Genomic DNA, 21,105 nt, shown 5'->3' with positions numbered 1-21,105 from the left:
AAATGACATTTGATTACGTTGCCTCTCTGCAATGCCTCTGTCTTTTTGTTTTCCATTGAGTTAATCATTTATTATTATTATTTATGTAATCATTATTTATTCATTGGTTATTGTCATTTATAATTACATCTGTAACTGTATTTCAACTCATGCCACCCTATGTATTTAGTTTGTTCTTATATGTTCCTGTTTTTCTTGAAAAGTCAATAAAAATGACCTGAAATTAAAGAATGACATCCTAATTTGTATCCCAGTTTAACATTCAACAGGCTCTGACTGCATACTAAATAGAGGGAACATACTAAAACTAACTAAAACTCTTCCTGTGTTGAAGCATGTGACTTTAAATGGCATTACCTGTGTAAGGCTCTTGGACACCAAAACAGGAGAGCTAGGAGAACCAACATCAATTCACTTACAGTTTGGTGAATGTCATAATGAAATAGGAGGAAGCTCTACTGAATAGGGGCATAGAATAGCATTTTCTCCAACCAAAGAACCAAATCCAGAAGTCCTATAGGCAGCATTCCAGATCCAATAAATGGGAAAAAAATATGGTTGTACACAGGTAAAGCGCTATTGTATGTTTTAGAGAAATTGCCTCCAACCCTAAGGTAATGATTCTTATCAGAAACAATGTAAAGAAAATTGTTTCTCTAGATTGAAAATATTACACATCCCAGGACGCAAAACACAAAGCCATTGATTTACCTCAATCTTGTCCATCTTTGCATATCCCAGCTGGGAGCAAGAAAACACATGAAGAAAGAAACTCAGGAAAAATCATATCACTCCTAAATTGGAATATTGCTGGACTTAGGCGAAAAAAGAAGACAAGGATTGGATTGCCTCAATTAAATCCTTTGATATCTACTGTCTGCAACAAACATGGCCATGCAAGAAAAGCCTTTTGGATGGTTATTAAATTCCATATCCAGACGTAGAAAGTTGTAGAGTAGTTTATTAGAGCGACACAGCAAACAGAGCCACTGATCAGCAGCTGCAGCACAAAACCATCTGACCCTCCACGTTCCGCCAGAACATTCCAGTGGAACACTGGGATCAGATGGGAAATAAACATAGCATGTGCAGATAGAATATAACACATATCCCCCTTAAACAAGAACTAAAAGAGGAAAGAAGAAATATGGAAAAAACAGAAGAGCAAAGGAAGAAACAAAGAAACAAAAGAAAACAAAAGGAGAAGGAAAATAACCCCCATTACTTAATAAAATCAATGTAACATTTGGGAGCAGGGAAATTCCTGTAAGCTTCCCTAACACAGGAAGCAACTGAGGTTCCTGGTAACTCAGACAAAACAGGAAATTCATGAAGAACATCACCCGGAGGACAATTACCCTCAGGAACCATAAATCTCAACAGGAAATCTCTGCCAGGTCCCTAGGCACTCTCAAACTCCTGGCAGCTTTCCACAGGTTTACAACACTTGGAAACTTTTCTAACATTCCATACATTACCATCTGGGGTCACAATGGAATTGGAAAACACTTTATGTATCTTCATGGCTTTACCAAACCTCGGAGCACTCTTGCCTTCATACACAGGTTTGTGCACTCTCACTCAATCCCCAACAACAAACTCATGGGGTTTAGCTCTCCAAATCTTGTCATACCGTTCCTTGGATTTACACTGCTTGCGCATGACTTTGTTAGCTACTTCACTCACATCACACTCCTCACCCAAACAACACCATTTCTTCCTGAACCACCAGGGACATAATCGAGACGCAGGGTTTCTACCCTTCAATAATTTGAAAGGACTGACATCTGCGCTGGCGTGAGGAGTAATCCTGTACATCCACAACTTTTCCCTCAAGATGTTCTTCCAGTTACTCCCAGAGGCATGCGCTCCCACAACCAAAACTTTCAAGACACGATTAAATCTATCCACTTGACCATTTTCATGGGGTTCATATAAATACATGGTAACATGTTTTATGTCACAGTGTTTAAGAAAAACTTCCATGTCATTTGAAGTTAACTGCACACCATTATCAGTGACCAGAGTAGAGGGACAACCCTCCCTAGCAAACACCTCCTTAAGAAACTCTATCACGCACCAGTAGTAGGGTGCGAACAAACTTGACTTCAGGCCACTGACAGTGGTGGTAGTCCACTAAAACCAAAGCAAAACAAAGATCTACCAGCAAAAAATTGAAAGGTCCAGAAATATCAAAAGCAAGCTTTTGCCACGACAAAACAGGCCACTCCACGCTTTTCAAATGTAGAACATTAACCTTTAGCATCTTTTCACTAAACGCACACACATCACATTCCCTCACTACTCTGTCAACCATCCAGTCCATGCCCGGCCACCAAAAATGGATTCTCACCAAACGTTTCATAGATGGGCCAACCTGAGAATGACATCGTGAACACTGTTCGGAGAAATACATTTTCCACCCTTAAACAGCAAACCACCCTCCACTTCAAGTTCCTCAGCCACTTTGTAAAAACAATCCGATTCCAGTTTTACATCACTTCTTTTAGGCCAACCATCCAGCACAAAACCCTTGACCGAGTTCCATACTTCATCCGCCTCCTCGCCCCGTTCCCACAACTCTTCAGAAATACCGGAAAACTGCCTGTCAAAAATATCCCTGATCCCGGCCACCATATCAACTTCACCCACATCAAATGTTTCAACAGACTGGCATGGCAACCGGGAAAGACAATCTACAGTGACATTCTTCTTTCCTGGCACAAATTCAGCAGTGAAAGTATACTCTTGGAGCTTGGAAGCCAACCTGGCGATGCATGCTGTAAAATTCCATCCAACACCTGGGGCCAAGATGTTAACCAAAGGTTTATGATCTGTTCAAAGACAAATTTGCAACCCCACACACAATTCCTGAAGTGCTCTACCGTCCAAACACACGCAAGGAGTTCCCTCTCTATAACAGCATACCTACGCTCAGTTTCATTCAAAGTGCGAGAAGTCAAAGATACATTCCACTCCTCCTTGCCACACTTCTGAGACAACACAGCTCCCAGACATATAAACTGGCCTCCACAGTGATCACACACATTTTACCCATACAAAATGGCTTAAGAGTTGGAGCCTTCACAACATCACTCTTAATGCTGTCAAAAAGCCATTTGTTGGACATTTGACCAGACAAATGAAGCATTGCGCCTCAACAAGGTTCTCAAAGGTTCCATTTTGGTGGCAAATTTGTCATTGAATTTAGTATAATACTCGCACATGCTTGTGAAAGATAATGATTGATCCTTATTAGTGGGAGCAGGAGCAGTCACAATGGCTTCCACATTGGATCTTTTAGGTACCACTCCATCACCTGAAAGAGTGTGTCCTAAGTACTCCACAGACTTCTTAAACAATTTACATTTCTGTTCTTTGAGAGTGAGGCCATAATGTTGCAATCTACTACATACCTCTGTGAGGTGCTCCATATGAACACTCTCATTTTTCGAAAAAAATCAAAATATTGTCCAGAAAACATTTTACATAACGATCAATGTCTCTTAAAATGTGGAACATAACCCTTTGAAAAACGGAAGCAGCTGCCGCCAGTCCGAAAGGCTTCCTGGTGAATTGATATAAGCCTTGTTGGGTGATGAATGCAGTCAAATGTTTGGACTCCTCAGCCAGCTAAATTTGGTGATTTGCTGACCTGAGGTCGAGGGTCAAAAGAATGTTGGCACCCTCCAACATAGAAACCATCTCGTTGATAGTGGGAAGCGGGTGACAGTCAATGACAATGTTGGAATTAAGGGCCCTCAAGTCAACACACAGCCTCAATTGTTGATCCACCTTAAGCGCCAAAACAATGGAAGAAACCCATTCAGCAGATTCAATCTCCTCAATTATACCCTCACTCACAAGTGCGTCCACATCCCTCTCAGTTCCTCTCTCACATGCATGGGGACTTCACGTAATCTTTGTTTTACTGGAATAGAGTTGTCCTTAAGTCTGATTCTATGGGAAAAACCACGCAACTTCCCTAAAGTTCCTGAAAAAACATCCTGAAAATGGCATATGACTTCTTCGGTACAAGCATTCACATCCACAGACAGCACTTGCGAAATTGCGGCTACTTCACACACTTGCACAGGATCAACAGCACGTGGATTGAGGATGATACCTAACTTCCAATGGTTTCTCTACCCTAGTACATTGACGCCCTTGGCTGCAACAAGCAATTTGACTTGGGCTTTCCTATCCTTGAACACTAAATCAACATCAACAAAATCATCTAAATCAATCAAAGTTCCATTAAAACATTCAGCTTTTACATCTGGTGGAGCCAAAGAGCCTGAACTAAAAATGTCTTGGAATTTCTCAGTGAAATACGAGAAATAATGGTCCAAGGAGACCCCAAATCCACCATTAATGATAAATCTATTCCAGCTACAGTCACATTACACTTGGGAGAGGATTGTTTGTTCTGATCAGACGAAATGGCAACAGCTCCCCTTTGTTGAATGGAAACAACAATACCTTTGTGGAAATCACACCCACCACTGCACATACATCCAGACTTATTGGTAGATGAGTCCAACGTGCATGAGCAGTGAGAAACTCATCAAACAATTCATCTTCTTTTTGAGCCCTAGTATAGAATTTGAACCTGTTCAAAGCCACGCTTACTGCAATCATCTTGAACAATGGATTTCCTACATCACCTGAGGTGGTACACTTCCTGCAATCATCTACGTAAGACTACTTAATACTGTTTCACCAATTCAATACCAACAGTTTTGTTTGGCATTCTGATACTTGGGGCAATACTTTTGGTGCATCAATCCTCCCCAAGTAGTTTCTCAGTGTAATGGATTATTGTCTTATTGTCTTTCCTGTCTTCAGTTCTGTTTTTTTTCCTCGATTTTCACAAAATTGAGTTTTATATTTTTCATTTTGGTTTGTTCAGTGAAGACTCTGACTGTGACATTTGTACAATGTAATTCGATCCTCCAGCAAAGTTCCTCCAAAATAAAGAGGAACCCCCTATTCCTTGGACAAGATGGAAAGGAGAGTTCTATACCTATATGAAAGCAATGGATGGAGAACGGATGGGGGCAGAGCGGAAAAAAGTACTTCCCTACATTCTCTGGGTTCTGAGGGTCAAGTTATGTTTAGGAACTTACCACAAGCTACTTTACCAAGTGGACAAGGTGACATGGATGTGTATAAGGAAGCCATACTAAGAATAGAATTAAGATTCAAACCTACCACTAGTTTGGCTTTGAACAGGTTCAAATTCTATACCAGGGCTCAAAAAGAAGATGAATCGTTCGATGAGTTTCTCATTGCTATATCTTGTCTACCATCCCAGTAAAAAAGGGCAAAAAAGGAAGGCCAGAGGCAGTCCCACGATTTGGATTTCTGTGACTCTTTCAGTCAAGAACCAATCATACCTAATTTTTGGAAACTGCTCGCAATAAATGTTCTTGTGAAATGGAAACCAGCTTGTCGATAGTGGAGTAGCCTAATTTTGGTTCCATTATCAATGTGCAATATATATATGCACTTAGCACTACATACTTGTGTGTCCTAACATTATTTGCACTTAAATTCAATACTGAAGTGCATTCACTGTAGAACTAGAAAATCCTACACACTGTGGGCCATATCAGCAAGGCAGCGCTATGAAATTATCGCCGCTTTTGCGTGCGTTTTGGGGCGAAAAGCGTCGATAATTTCATCGTCTTATCAGCAAAGACACGCTATTGTGTGTTTTGCTGATTTAGCGCCTGTCACAACAACGCCCCACTTTGCATCTCTAATGAGATGCAAAGTGGGTGTTCTGTCCCAAAATAACTGGAGAAATGTCGCTAACCGACATTTATTCAATTATTAATGGGCACACTAACAAGCATAGTGATAAGAAAAGTAGCGCTAACCGCGGTTATCGCTACTTTCTTTACGCCTGCTTTTAGGTTGACTTGGCCTTGATATCCAATGGAAGGTGGATATCATGGTTAAGTCTGCCCTTCCCTATCAGCAAGCTATCGTCAAATGTTGTGCGATTATCGCTGGATTTCCAGGGAGAATCGCACATTTGGCAGCTTGCGTCTTGAATTTTATCGCTTTTGAGATAAGCGTTGCTGATAGCACGCTATCTCAGCGATAAAATTCAGCACTAGCCGGCGATAATTATCCTCGCGCTAAAGCGCGCTGAGCAATAATTATCGCCGGCCCTTGCTGATATGCCCCTGTGTGCCTTAACCTTATTAAAATGAAATACAGTCTTTAGAGATTTGATAAAACCATTTTTTTTCACCATTAAATGTATTTCCATTCGAAACGAGAGAGATTTATGTAAACGTGTGCACTAATGTAGTGTTTCGTCACACTTGTATAGTGCTTTCAAAGTTACTTTATATTTACTTAAAGTGCAATGTAAATCTAATGCTGAATTGGTGAACTTACATGTGTCATTCATTGCCAGTTGTAGGCGCACAAACAACACATATTAACATCACCTACAGCCACACCTCTAAACTCCTCTGGACTAACCTCCACTGAGTTCATTTCGCCTTCACCAAACCCATCACACCCCTCGCACCCACCGCCCCCGTCGCAGCTAGAACAAGGTCACCGCCTCCCTCAGTACAACCACACCGCCAACATCCATAGACGCAACCTCCACCTATGGATCTACAACTGTTCCGACATGCTGGCTCCCCTCAAGAAAGCACCTGGCAAGTAACACTCTAAGGGGCATATCAACAAGGGCTTTATCTCTGCTTTTTTGGCTTTAAAAGCCAAAAAAGGAGAGATAAAACTAGCGCCCTATCAACAACAGGGTGCTAACATGCAAATTTGCATGTTAGCACCCTTTTACTCTACGCTTCCCCTTGCATCTCTAATGAGATGCAGAGGGGGCGTTCCAGAGTGAATAGGAGAAATGTCGCTAAGCGACATTTCTCCTATTATCAAGAATGTCGCTAACCCTGTTAGAGACAAAAAAAGCAGCGCTAACCGCGGTTAACGCTGCTTTTTTACGTCTGGTATTTTTCTGACTTAGCCATGATATCCTATGGAAGGAGGATATCATGGCTAAGTTTGCCTGTCCCTATCAACAAGGTAACGTGAGATTATCGCTGGGTTTCCAGCGATAATCTCACGTTAGCCTGTTAGCGTGAGGATTTTTATCGCTGATGAGATAAGCGTTGCTAATAGCACGCTATCTCAGCGATAAAAATTCACGCTAGCCGGCGATAATTATCCTAGCGCTAAGTGTGCTTAGAGATAATTATCGCCGGTTGTTGTTGATATGCCCCCAAGAAAGCCAGTTGGCTCACTGCCACCCTCCATGAGTCCATACGCTCCTCTAGGTGTCTTGAGAAGAGATGGAGAAACAACAAAATCCCAGGAGTTCACATAGCTCTCAAAGCCACCTTCACTGCACACCACATCCTCCTCAAAACCACAAAGAAAATGGCCCTTCAAGAAAGAATAAACGCCAATGCACAAAACAGCAAAGAACTCTTTAAAAAAAAAATGTTTTATATAGCGCGAACATGACCAACGAGGGTATCAGAGCACTTTACAGTTTATACATCAAGAAAGGGTACAAGCAAACAGAAACATAGCCAACAAAGCGAAAAATGTACAGTCTTATGGAGTCTGAATTTCTTGAGAACCAGGCAGCTGGGCTACAAGTCCACGGCAAATATCCCATATCAAATGGTGTAGCCCGACTGAGGTAGAAATTTCTTCATCGGGAGCCCTTTGACTTCTTTCTTGAAGAGGACAGTGGAAGGGCTCACCCTGATTTCGGGGGGAAGGGAGTTCCAGATCCCGGAGCCACCCCTGAGAAGGCTCGATTGTGGGTCTTTTTTTTCTTGAATTTTTGTGGTTTGAGCAATAGGGCGCTGCCACTTCTGGAGTCTCTTGAACCACATGAGAGCTCCAGTTTCTGAGTGAGGTAAAGGAGGGTATTGAAGTGGATGGCTTTGTTTGCCATTCATGCGATTTCTAGCTGTATCCAAGCTTCATATGGAAGCCAGTTCAGGGCTAACAAGTCCGGAGAAATATGGTTGAATTTTTTTGTGCCAGTTATGAGCCTAGCAGCAGAATTGAGAGCAACCCTAGGAGGTCTTAACTCTGGACAAGCCGCTTTGAGATCACTAATGCTTGCACTGCAACCTTTAGATCATGAGCAGGGAGATAGGGTTTGATTTTCCTTAAGCTGCTGAGTTGGAAGTTCGCTCCTTTGGTGAGGGCACTGATGTGCTTCTGCATGTTCAAACTTTTGTCTAACACAGTACCCAGAGAGGTTGCCGAATCAACGAGGTGAGGTCTACAGTTGAGAGCAGTAAGCTGATTCAACCATTGTTCCATGACCGGAGATTGCTTGTGGGGTGAGATTAGGAGGAATTCCGTTTTGAGAGCATTTAGCTTCAGGTGGTTACGTGTCAGCCAGCTTTGTGTTTCAATGAAGGACTGAGTTGAGGGACTGAATGTCCTCGTGGGAGGCGATCTTCAGGTATAGTTGGGTATCATCCACATACATGTGGTGGTGAATGCTGGATGATTTCAGAATTTCTGTCAGTGGCTCCATGAGCAGGTTGAAGAGCGTGGGAGAAAGCGCTGAGCCCTGGGGAACCCCCAGAGTGACCGGCGTAGGATGGGACAGGGATTGGTTCATCTTGAAGCTTTGTGATCTGTTATGCAGGAATGAAGAGAACCAGTTTAGTACAGGCCCATCCTGTGTTCTAGGAGTTTGAAATCTCCCAGGAAGGTCTGAGAGCCATGGAAATCAGCATTGGCCGAGATAATGTCCATGATCTGTTCTGTGAAGGGAAGGTTGTCGTGAGGGGGGTGGTAGAACTTGTGAAGTTTGCATGGCTGATTGTTGCTACCAGTCACTTCAATGCATAGGTATACACAAGACAGCAGGAGGTTGGATTGAAGGATTTTCACTGTTAGATTGCAGCGATGCAAACATGCGATGCCGCCACCTTGTCCAACCTAATGATATCGTAGTTGGGAGGCATTAAAATGTCCAGTATGGGAGCATCTGAGTCATTTAGCCAGGTTTCCGTCAGCATTACGAGGTCAAGGTCCTGGGCAAGGATGAGGTCGGCAATGCCCATAGCATGTTTAACTGCCAATCTACAGTTTAGGAGCACGCATTTGAGACTTATGTTGGTGTCCGTTGGTGCTGGTAATGGGGAGGTGACTCTCGTGAGGTTGTTCTTATTTAATGTTCTGGTGTTTGGCCAAGGTTCCCTGAAAGGATCCGTGGGGATGAATTAAATTTGTTGGAGGTTTGTTATGGTGTATTGATGTGCCGGATCATATGAAAGTAGGAGAGAATGGATATCACTATCTGACAAGGAGGCTCTACATCTGGAGGGGCAAGAAGGGTCATTAGGGTGTGGAGTGGAGGCCCAACTATGGGGAGTGTGGGTGACATGGAACGGTGACTGCAGAATGGAGAGAGGAAGGGATCCAGGTACACCCATTAGCTGGGAGCAAGCGGAGATGGTGATTGTTCATAGTGGAGCAACTTCGTCTGGAGTTAGCTGATAGTTCCTCGGTGATGTGTAATAGGCTACAAACCTCTGCCTTAAGTTGTTGTGGGCAGAGTGCTATCTCGTTCAGTCTGCCTTCCACTGGTGTGAGCGGATGGGATTGGGAGGCTAGGTTCAGGGGCCCCAGCAGAGGTAGAGAGCTAGTGGAAGCAGGGGAAAATCAAGCAGGTGGTGGATGTATGTGCCCAGAGGGAAGGGATTCTGGGAAATGGTGTTGCGTGATCGTAGGGATGGGTAGGAAAGGGGAGGAGGGGTCAGATGGATAGAGACCTCTGGAGGCCTGTGGGAGCAGGTCGGGATTGCGGGTTGGGCAGGGGGAAGGGATCCTGGGGAGAGTCGGGGCAGTGCTGTGAACAGTGGAGATAGGGGTGTTAGAGCTGTCTAACAGTGAGGGGAAGAGAGCAGGAGGTCTAGAATGATGACTATGCTGAGGATACTCATTTATAACGGGCAAAGAGGGGGAATTGTTAATGTGAGTAAAGGAAGCTGGAAGGGGGCCTTCGGCGCAGATGTAGGGTCAGAGGCTGTTGGTGGAGAGGTAGGGGATGGACTTTGCGGAGATTGGCGGACCGCTGGGGGGCTGGCCCCTCAGCAGGGGGGAATTTGAGGTTAGCCACGATATTCATGATGGTGGGGAAAAAATTGTCAAATAACACTAGATTGCGATTTGAAGCTTGTATATGGATCTATGCACACGTCTAACAATTGTTGATGAGAGTTCATAAAGTCATTTGAGCAAAAGAATCAATAAAGTCCAAGTGGATCAGTTCTTTATCTTTTATTTCGTAAGCAACCAGCCAACATGTGTTTCGTCACAATGGGAAGTATCTTGGCTCACTGATTTCTAAAGGATCCTTTCCTTTACATATTTATGGGTTATAGGGTGTTTCCCCTACTTTTTTTCACCCTACATACTAGAAAACCTAGACTCCTTCACATATACGCAGCAGGGCGCCATCACGTCCTAGACTACCAACACCCCTCACTGTAGTAATAGCTTGTATAAGGATGGTTCAGTTTTTGTAAAGGGAGATGGTGGCTTCAGCTCTGTAAGATGAGGAGGGTGCAACCATCAATCTGAGGTCATTTGGAGTCTTCAGGGAAGTGGAGATCCTGAGCAGAGAGTATAGGGCCTTCCGCCACTAAGCATGCCGTTTGGTGTAAAAGATGTGATCATTTATGGTATCACCCTTTCTGGTGGAGAAGAAGCGGTCTGAGATAAGGGTTTCAGGATGGGTTTTAAGTAGTGTGTGTTTGGAGTTTTTTGCCACGTTTTGTGATAGGGTAGGGGGATATATGATTCGGAAAGCATTATGGCCAGCGGGCACCAGGTTAGGAGAGATGAAGTTCGAAGATTTAGGATACATAGTAGCTCACGTCTAGCCACTTACCATAGGAGGTGTAGGTAAGCTAAGAGTCTGGGCAGGGGTCGGCTCCGATGAGTCTGGGCAGGGGTCGGCTCCGATCATATGAGGCGTAGGTAGGCCAAGAGTATGGGCAGAGGTCGGGGATGTGTCAAAGAGTTTAGTGTGATTGTAAATTGAGTGTTTCCTGGGGTAAAGGTGTAGTGAGCAGATGACTACCACTTGCTAGCAACGCACCTTTGGGTTTCTTAGAGTAGACCAAGAAGCAAGTGAGCCAGAGTGTCTAGCGCTAAAAAGACAGGAAGCGGGACCGTGATATCATGAAGGCAATTCACGGGATAGAAATAAATCTTGATCTGGTAGGTGGTTCAGGCAAGGCATTCCACGCTCGAACTTAAAGGAAATAGCCACCTCTAACAGTTCAGAGGCCAAGAGTGTTTGATATCAAGGGTGGTCCACATAAAAGGATGTCTTTATCCTAATAGCCAAAGGGAATATCTGACCAATAGAGCATGTATGATGTTAGAAGGAGAGCTCATTGACCAGGCGTGTGGGTTATAGGTAGAATGACCACTACAAGATGGCCACCATATGATGCGAGTGGAGCAGGCCTCTTTCTCTCACCATGGCCAGCATAGCATAGCGACCAGGAAAGAGAATGCCCCTCTTCAGATTTTATGGCAGGGGGACAAAATGGGTTCCCAACAACAATATCAAAAGACAAACAAAATTGGCGCCCATCAAAGTAAATATTGTGGCTCAGGGGCAGCCCAACGAGCCAGCCTAACCAAGACAGCCCATAAAGAATCATCAGAACCGATCAGGCTTGAGTGTAAACCACAGTCTATGACAGGAAGAGCAGGAAGAACATGCAATGCCTGCATGCAGGGCAGAGCTTTAGCGACTAGCGCTGAAGTGCAGCCCCCACAACCTCTCTCACCTCCCTTACTCCGGGAAAATGATGCAGAAGCATGCGGGAGCATCCGGGACCCTAGGAGTTAAGTCCCGGGAATGCGCATCACACAGCAGCCTTTGCCGGCAGTATGGGACCCACCGGGCCTCGTCGTGCCCCGCTTCACCAACCGGACCGGAGCGGCGGACGGCATCCTCTGCAGACAGTGAGCTCTTCAGTGAGACCTCCGGCAGGATGGGCACTCTGGCACTCAGCACCCTAGTGCAGTGGCAGGAAGTCAAATAGGGGCGGTTCAACCCCTCGAGCGACCCTCGGGAATCACCACTGGCAGCAGACTCCTCAGACAGCAACTCATGAGGCCTGGGCACTCAGCTTCAGAGTGCGGTGGCAGGAAGTCGAATAGGGGCGGTTCAACCCCTTGAGCCAGCCCTGCAGGGCCGAAGCGTCCCTCGGTAATTACCACCAGCAGCAGACTCCTCAGCCAGCAACTCATGAGGCGCGGGCACTCAGCACCATAATGCGGTGGCAAGAGGCAGCATCGCAGGGGCAGATCAAACCTTCAAACCAGCCCCACATCCAGGATCACAGCAGTGGGGGGAGATGTTCACAGCCCTACAGTGCGGTGGCAGGAGGCAGCGCCAGAGGGGTATATCGAACCCTTAAACAAGCCCCACATCCAGGATCATGGCGGCAGGGGGAGGTGTTCTCCTTGCTTTGCCCGGAGATCACCGTCATCATAGTGAGAGCTCGTGGCAAGGTGAGAGGCAGCGGCGAGACTCACCCAGCGGCTGAGATGAACGGGACTCGGCAGCAGCTCCAGCCTGGACTCGGGAGCCTCCGATCCCCTGTTGAGTCAGAGGCGGTCTCCTGGGAGCATCATCATTGCAGAAAGCCCTCAGGTATGTTTCTCATCCAAGTTCTTCTTTGCGGGGGTGTCGTGCAGATAGTTGCATTGCGGGGATATCGCGTAGAGGGTTGGATGAGGGGCATAAGCAGGGATATTCACAATAAAGTGATCCCTAGCCCCGGAGCTTCTTTGGAGAGCTCCAGCAAGGCGGCCATCTTCCTCCTAACCATCTTCCTCCTAATATATGATGTCTTTGCCAACGTCAAGGGGTTCACCAAACCCAACAGCAAGACCACAGAAGTCCCAGCCTCCCAAAACCTTGGCAACAAACTCGGCACCTACTTCCACCACACGATCAAGCAGATCTATGACAACTTCAACACCCAAGATCCGCATATCACTCCCGCCACCACCACAGATCCTGCTTAACTGGATCCCGCTCACCAAGGACGACACCTTCAAGACCATGAAGAGCCTTCACTCCGGAGCCCCCTTGAACCACTGCCCGCACCACGTCTTTCACAGAGCCGCCACTGCCTTTGCCCCCAAACTACACCGCATTATCAACTGCTCCATCGAGACCGCCACCTTTCTCGATGACTGGAAATTCAGCAAGATCAACACCCTGCTGAAGAAAAAGTTCACCAACCTGACAGAACTCTCGAATTTGAGACTCATCTCCCGGCTCCCCTTCCCAGAAAAGGTCATCGAGAATGGCATCAATGCACAACTCTTCGAGTTCATAGAAGCCAACCACATCCTGGACTCCTCTCATCTGTCTTCTGGAGCAACCACAGGACCGAGACCGCCCTCCCCACTGCCACGGATGACATCTGCACTCTCCTCAACAGGGGTGGAACAGCAGCCCTCATACTCCTTGACCTCTCGGCCGCCTTTGACACCATCTCCCACCACACCCTAAGCATGAGACTCCACAATGCCGGCATCTGCAACAAAGCCCTGGCCTGGATTTGTTCCTTCCTCACTGGTAGAACACAGCGAGTCAGATTACCACCATTCCTTTCAGAACCCATGGTGATCAGCTTCGGAGTCCCCCAGGGCTCATCCCTGAGCCCCACCCTCTTCAACATCAGCATGACACTGCTCACTGCCATAGTCAGGAACCACGGACTCAACATCGTCTACTATGCCGACGACACCCAGTTGATCCTCTCCCTCACCAACGCGCCCGCAATCACCAGAAACAACTTCCATGACAGGATGAAGGCATTTGTCACCTGGATGAGAGACAGCTGCCTCAAGTTCAACTCGAACAAGACCGAAGTCCTGGGGCCCAACACCTCCACTTGGGAAGACTCCTGGTGGTCAGACGTGTTAGGAACCCCCCACACCCATGCTTGGACCATGCACGATACCTCAACATCATACTAGATTCCTCACTCACTATGAACCGCCAGAGTAACGCCGTCTCCTCATCATGCTTCCACACATGTTGCCTGCTTCTAAAGACCTTTAGATGGATCCCTACTGAGGCCAGAAAGACGGTCGCCCATGCACTCATAAGCAGCAGACTCAACTGCGGCAATGCACACTATGCAGGCATCACCCAGAAACTCCTCAGGAAACTACAGCACGTTCAAAATGCTGCTGTCAGACTCCTTCTCAACATCCCTCACCACAGCCACATCTTCAATCACCTACAAGAACTTCAATGCCTCCCAGTCAACAAAAGACTCACCTTCAAGATCCTCACCAATGCCTACAAAGCCCTCCATGAACCTGGACCAGCATACCTGAACCACTGCCTCTCATTCCACGTACCCACCAGACACCTCTGCTCCGCACAACTGAGGATGTAGGGGTGAAAGGTTTGGCTCGTGACTGGCTGATCTCTTACCTGGGAGACAGGCGCCAGGTTGTGGCCTTGCCACCATTTCAGTCGGAGATTAAAGCGGTTGAGCAGGGCGTCCCGCAAGGGTCTGCCATCAGCTCTATTTTGTTTAATCTCTATCTCCGACCTTTGGTGAGTCTGATTAAATCTTTCGGCATCTCGGTTATTAACTATGCCGATGATACGCAGCTCATCTTTTCCATCGAGGGCAAAGATGCGGTGTCTCTGGAGACTTTCCACCGGTGTATGGCGTCAACTGCAGAGTGGCTGAGGCAGAACTCCCTGCAGTTTAATAGCTCCAAAACAGAGGTATTATACTGCTCGATGGATCGTGCTCCTCGGCCACTGCCTCTTGACTTCTGGCCTACCTCCTTTCAGGATGCTCCCTCGGCAGCTGCCTCCGCCAGGAATTTGGGCGTAGTGCTTGTGCCTTATCTTCAATTGGACCTTTTCGTGAATAAAACTGTGGCTACTTGCATGATGTTGCTCCGCATGCTGTGGAAGATCCTCCCGCTGCTGCCGGCTCATGTTCGGCCAGAAGTGGTGCGTGGCACCATATTGAGCAGGCTGGATTATTGCAACGCACTACTGCTGGGAGCTCCGGCTAATTTGGTGGCTAAGCTGCAACGTGTGCAGAATATGGCGGCAAAACGGGCTCTTTCCCGATGCCGCTCCGATTCTTCTTCCACGGCGCTAGTTGATCTTCATTGGCTGCCTGTCCCACAACGAATTATTTTTAAAGCACTCTGCTTAGTGTTTAAAGGACTTCATGGGCAGGGACCTGTTTCGCTGCAGAATTTGTTCCGGTGGTATGTGCCCACTCGCTCCCTTCGATCATTGTCAGCACATCTTGTGGTAATTCCGAAGGTTATGAGGGCTCGGATGGGTGAGCGGGCTTTTAGATTTGTGGCAGCTAAACATTGGAATGCCCTACCCCTGTCGCTGAGAAGTTCCGGGGACTTCTCCGCCTTCAGGAAGGAACTAAAAACATATCTCTTTCCTAGGTTAGTTTAATTCCTTGCGACTGCTCTGTGTGTTGTCAGTATAATTGTCTAAGCGCCAGGATACCCTTCGGGTGACAGTTTGTGCTATACAAATACGCGATACATACATACATACATACAACTGGTCCTTGCCACCGTCCCGCACATCTGCAAGAACCGAACTAGAGGTGGATTATTTTCCTACCTCGCTGCCAAAAGCTGGAACACCCTCTCCATCTCAGGCTTTCCCCTTAGCTGACCCAGTTCAGGAAGGATCTCAAGACATGGGTCTTCGACTGAACCTCAGTGCCCAGTCGGACCTGCAGCCACCCGCCCCCCCTGCGCCTTGAGACCCTCACAGGTGAGTAGTCGTGCTTAACAAGTGGTGATTGATTGATTGAATGTGCACCTTTGACTAACATGCTTACATTGGCTTAAGGAGGCCTGTATTTCGTTCTGCATAAAATATGGTTTTCTATTTTTGCCTGCGTGTCTTTTCTTGTAGGTTCATTCACATGTTTAGTTATTTTGAGAATAGATGTAACTCTGTATTTGCAACAGAGAGCCTGAGAAGAAGACCTTGAGACAGAATGTGGAGAGCCAAATCGTTAATTGCAGTAATGTATTGAGGTGTCGCAGGTGCCCAAGGACGATGTCGTTCTCAGGACTGCCTGGTAGAATCTGCTGATGTTGCAGCTCACAACATGAGAATGGAAAAGAAAATGGAGCCCCTGATGGTGTGATTAAGGGGAGTTACACAGAAGATTCTTGTGGTATTAACTAGTATTCTTACAGATTGATGTTGGCCACTTTTCCTTTGAACTTTAAGAGGTACATACCTCTTTTTTTACCCTTTAATTCTTTGCCGTGTGGCTTAGGTTAACACTTATTTACCTATCCCTAGAAGACTCTTCACCGAGCTTCTGAAATGTTGACACCTTCCTGCACATTTCCCACAATTTTCTCATTTCCCTGACCTTTAGATTAATCACCTTTAATAATTTTAGATTTCTAAACTAGATGACTTTAGATATTACACATGTTTAAGAGAGAATATTGAAGACTCTTCTCTGAGCATCAGATTCTGCTGTTAATTTCATTACAAGACGGGAGGCTACCATAATGCATTATGTAAATGTAAATGTAAATGTGCAGATATTTATATAGCACAAATCACCAACCGGTCTCTAAGCGCTTGCTTAGGGAACCCGTCCTGGTATTCCCCTGTGAGATAACCCAGCAGGGCATCCACAAGGTGAAAGCCAGGCATCCCGCCGCGAGGGGCCATTGTGGAGATTAAGCAAGCTATTGCCCAGAGTCGCAGAGTGTGAACCCATGAATCGAGTATGCACTGGAGCGAGAATTATCGAGTCCATGGACAATTTATGGACTCAAGACCCAGCCGAGCCGGGAATTGAACCCTGGTCCTGGGCTGACCTCTGCTTCCAGGTCTGCCTACTCTAACCAGTGAGCCACACTTCTCCATTATTCCTTTAATGAAAATTCCACCCAGCCAGTTTGAAGTATTACATCATAAAGAAAACTATTCTAGAATGGAATACTTCTGGTCCATAATAGGCATGCACACAGTACAATCTGCCTCTTTTAAATGTGGCTCCACACAGGTAAGCATCTCCTTTTCTAGTGTGCTTAGATTGAAGACTTTCTCTGAGCATCAGATTCTGCTGTTAATTCTTTGTATTGCTGTGACTGAACTTCTTGTTTGTCTCACACTGATGCGCCTGAACTTCTTTAAGAGGTTTGGATATCCAGCTGTTATTCTGAATCTTTACAGCACAGTGTTGAGATTGATTTACATTAACCTAACTGCCAACTTGTAATAACACTTATTGACTTTATTTACTGATTCCTGGTCCTTATTATGTAGCCAAGTGGGTTAACTGTTACTTATAGGTGTTTGACCAAGTGAAAACTTCCTTCTCCTCTCAGTCCTAAAGAAAGACCCATTGGATAACCACTGGTAAGAGGTTGGCCCAGTGCTGGATCATTATCTATAATATTTATTATACACCAAATCAAAGCAGCGAAAAAGATCCCTTCTTCAAGATCCTGGAAGATGCATTTACAAATACATGAGATGCAATAAAAATGTAAGCGTGCAGGGGTATTTAAAGTAAGTGGCGATTTCAATAGAAAGCCAGATATAGTCTTCATTGGAGCAAATATAGTTGATGAGGAGGCCACATGGAATCTAATAGAACTTAGTATGTTGTTGTCCTGTGGGTCAAAAATGGGGATGCAATTGATAACCCTAGAAGCCATGAGAGTGTGTTTTTAAGTACCCTCAATGGGCATGCCACATCCGATACCCCGGCCAAAAACACCTTTAGAAGAAATAAGGCAGCTGCTTTATCGATTATGTTTTAAACCATACAGTGGCCATACTAGGAGCTGGTGTTGGACGCTGATGAGTGTCCGTGCATGAAAGTGCAATAACAAGCGTATACTGGACGCTCGTCAACTCTCTTACTGACACTAAGCTACTCTACGTGGATGTCGGATTTAGATCCCACTGAGGACTAGAAACGTGGAGCATCTTGACCTTTACCCTGCCTCCTTCACCAGGACGGAATTATAACCGGCACAGAGGTTTATCGACTTGCTTTGCATCAACACAGCCCTGAGGAAGTCCTGGGTAATTCCCGGACGACAAAACATGTGTTGGCTGAATCAACCAAAGAAAGAAAATTAAAATACAAGAAGCTATTTTGAATAATCTTATGCAATGTACTTGTCTTAATTTATCAAATGACGACTGTTTTGTGTATGCTCGTACTTGTGTATAAATGTTTTAAACCATATCAAGTTATGGCATATGTTACTTGATATGAGTGTTTCCCAAAGACCAGTGAGTTACCATCACCATTGTGGTAACTTACACTTAGAGTGGGTATGCACTGGGATCAATAATTTTCTGTATTAGCATCTTTTGAGAGGGGAGTTATATTTGCGGCTGGTGAAGATGGGAGGGTGATAGTGGATGTGGCATATTCTCTTAGAACAAATCCAGTGTGTACATCAACCCATCGCTTCTTTTCTTCTCTTAGTCTACTATCTTTTACACTGGCGACGATTTCAGAAACACATCTGATAGTTAACAATATATGCCTCAACATAAAAGGTGAGAGTCCAGCCTTGATAGGCAAATGCAGCAGCGTGCACTGTCTGGATACTGGGTGGTTGCAGTGCTTACTTATTGGTTATTGGAGCTGACATGATTCTGTATACTGCCAACATGTTTTAATTACAATTTTACAGTCTACAAATCTATACTTGGATATACAACATTGCTCATGTACGTAGTCCTGGAAATGTTTGAGCATGCAGTCCAGTTTGTGGTTGAATGAGCACAAAGTTAGTTCTCACTGGGGTCCACTCCACCCAGCTCCACATCCACATGGGTTCACATTCATAACTACACGTCACACTTTGAAGCCAGCACACATGTTTTTACCACATCACAACTGACATCACGATTGACTCTAAACACAACATCATGAAGGGTCAACTGGCCAATCATGTTCAAGAGTCAGTGCGCACATCTTTCATCACTCTGTTGACATCAAGGTAACCTGCTAGCAACAAATTACAAAGTATATACACAGAGGTACATTTCTTTTAAACACTATTTCCACATGATTACAATATGCAGAAAGGTTGAACACAGAGCAACAGAAGTGAATTCCTCTCTGTGGGCACTCTAAACCCAGAGCTGATGCTCTCTCTCCCTCTTTCTACGAACGTATCTTCTTTTGATTTCCTCAATGTTATTTGGGAACTGTATTCTATTCAACAGGAACTGACAGAAAATGTACAGGACAAAAGAAGGTTTTTAAAATGTGCCTCATATAAACAGAGCTGTGTTTCTGACTTCATAGGAACATTATACTAATAAATTGTTCCAGACAAAGGCAAATGTGGATTATGTCAATATGGCTGCATTGTGATTTTGTTTTCCTTGCAGGGGGAGTCGGGTGCTAGACCGTGTATAGGAAAAAAGGGTCTCTAGGCTTTAATAGTTTTAAAAGGACATTAAATCCTATATATAGCTATATATATTAATATTTACTAAGGACATTGCAGATAATCTGTAAGTATTTGATCGTTTTGGTTTATATTGAGGAACTTTAGCAACATTGGTAAGTAAGTTGAAAGGCTCACTTATCTTTGGTTTGAATCAATGTTTGATCTGGTGTTTGTTTTGTCGCCCTTTTGTAGTTGGGAGTTTTTTAGGTGCAATTTAAGAATTAAACATACATACATGTTTCTTTTCGGTTCTCTCTTTTCTCTTTCTCCATTTTCCTTTCTTGTATTTTCTTTCTTCGGATTTTATTACTGTAGTCAACTGCACACATCATTATAGATAACACATATATTGAAATCCAACTGTTGTTTTCATTGGAATAAATTGCATGTTACTTGATTAAATATTTACCAATTATTTATATCATTATTAGAAAGCAGTGTAGATAAGTTAATTCAATTGCTAAAGAGGTATATGTTTTTTGTAAAAAGAAATGCTTTTTGGGCTTTCGGGGTGCCTGGAAACCTTTTGAAACCTATTGTGGATCATGTCACTGACCACTTAGTAATTAAATAGTGCTGTCCCAGTCCCCAGCCCTATTTACAAGTCGTCTACTGTTGTTGCATTTGTCCTTTTTCTATACTGTACTCATTGTAGAATATCCCTTTTTGGGGCTTACAAATTATGTTGTTCTAGACATTGTTAAAATTTCTCCTTGTATATATGGGAACTCCGCTGCTGCAGGGGTTTCTTATTTTAAACATTGTTTTTATAATGTTTTATACTTTTATGATATTTTATATATCGAATAAAGTTATTGACTGACTGACTGCAAATAGTGCTGTTTTCTGACTCATTGGTATGACTGCTATATTTTCAAGTTGTGATATTTATTTCACTATATGGTGAGAATATCTAAGCCTAGAGACCCTAAGGGGCATATTATCAAGCCAGGCGATAAAATTATCGCCGCTTCAGCGGCAGAAAACTGCCGCTAAAACGGCGATAATGGGCTTGATAATATGCTCTATGGAATTCCAATTGAAGCCCATGTTAGATGTCCTACACATCTAACATGGGTTTCAATTGGAATTCCATAGAGCATATTATCAAGCCCGTTAGCGCCGCTTTAGCAGCAGTTTTCTGCCGCTAAAACGGCGATAATTTTAACGCCGTGCTTGATAATATGCCCCTTCGTTCCTTAGCAATGGAATTGTATTTAAAAACTCAGAACAGTCTATTTAAGAACTCTGAACAGTTATTTTTGTATTTTCTTTTACTGTTATAAACATTGGTGTTTTTGTTGGGTCTTTTTATTTTGTTGTCGGTGTAGTATTTGTTTTTGGTGATAAACAAATGTTACTGCACTGATGTCTTTATGTTCTTTATCACTATAGCCTTGAAAAAGTGGAGTGTTGCGATACTCGTGTTGGCTGTGTTTCCGTTCATTTCAAGATTTATGTACAATATTGTTTCTGTCTTAATCAAATGAATACACGTAATGGTACTCAAAGAACCGTTTGAATGTGATTCAAATAATCATTGCATGTGGATGATGAGACAAACAACAGTTT

The sequence above is a fragment of the Triturus cristatus genome, chromosome 7 (genome assembly GCF_964204655.1).
Source record: "Triturus cristatus chromosome 7, aTriCri1.1, whole genome shotgun sequence".
Classification (NCBI taxonomy): Eukaryota; Metazoa; Chordata; class Amphibia; order Caudata; family Salamandridae; genus Triturus; species Triturus cristatus.
Note: the sequence above shows the minus strand (reverse complement) of the source record.